Raw genomic sequence first — 1,302 nt, forward strand, 5'->3', positions numbered from 1 at the left:
CGAACTTAAAATGGTAAAACTTAATTTCGCTATCATACAAAGAACAATCCGCAATAAAATGTACCTCATGATACATCTTCTACTTTACCTAAACTACAAAATTACTACCTACCTACCGCTCCACCGCAAAATTAAATGTAATTCAATCAGAAGTACTAGTGACACTCTCTTCTGATTGGCTGAGCAGGGTAGATATATACGTTCTTATGAACATTCGATCACATATGCCACAAGGCACTATAAAACTAGTAAAGGTCTCCATTCATTCATTATTAGGAGCCCCCCATCATAGGTTATTTTTGGTCAGCCCTGTCATTAACCTGGGTGCCAGACTAATCCAGGGTCTATACAGGTCAGCTCCTTGTCTCCAGGACCAACATGTCATCCCAGAAGTTTTATCACAGCTTCCCAGAGTTAGACATTCAAAACTGGGGGCAGAGTGGGGTAAATTTGGGGCATGTTAAGCCCTAAAACCGAGGAGCTGGCCTGTGTAGGCCCTAGAAACAGTCTGGCGTCCAGGCTCCCCTGTGGTTCACTGGTTTCAAAGCCTTTGATCCTCTGCGTTTATGTTGACAAAGACGAGCTAATCTCCGAACGCCATCCATCGCCCTTAATTGGGATTAACCAAATCCCTTGTCCACAATTCATGTGAAGGACCTCCGAGTGTCAGAAAATACGATTCCGATAGATAAAAATCAAAGTAATTCGGGCAGTTGTTGAAAACCTACGAAATATAACTCTATTTGGCAACTGCTAGTGTAAGTTCCGTATACCACCGCTGCCACCAGTGTAAGTTCCGTATACTTAGCAGACAAGGAGGCCAGACGATGAGTAGTGTGGAGCTGAATCTACTAGTATTCTGCTGTAGAACAAATTATACACAGCTTTCCATGTGCTCTATAGTTCACCTCTGACCCCGGGTTGGCTCATTCTAACCCGGGGGGGTTCTACTTCTGTGCCTTACACTAGTAATACTGGGAGTTCAAACGCCAGAGAAAGTGTTCACTAGTGACTAGACAGGTTGAAATACAGCAAGAGAATGAATGAGTGCAATCGTATACATTGTGAAGTTAAAGTACACATTCAAAGAACAACATAATAATAATACAGGCATTTTGCTGAAATTATAGGATCACAGATCACATATCAAATCAGCGAAATAGAATACAAAACCGTAACAACAGTACATGACGTTTTCCTTTGTAAAAAAAAAAAGCGCGATAACGGATAAGTCATTTCGGTAGCGGCCAAGCCAAGGGAGTCCAATATGTTATACCATGGTTATACCAACCTGTTTGGTTA

The sequence above is a fragment of the Branchiostoma belcheri genome, unplaced genomic scaffold (assembly GCF_001625305.1).
Source record: "Branchiostoma belcheri isolate BF01 breed outbred unplaced genomic scaffold, Haploidv18h27 scaffold83, whole genome shotgun sequence".
NCBI lineage: Eukaryota > Metazoa > Chordata > Leptocardii > Amphioxiformes > Branchiostomatidae > Branchiostoma > Branchiostoma belcheri.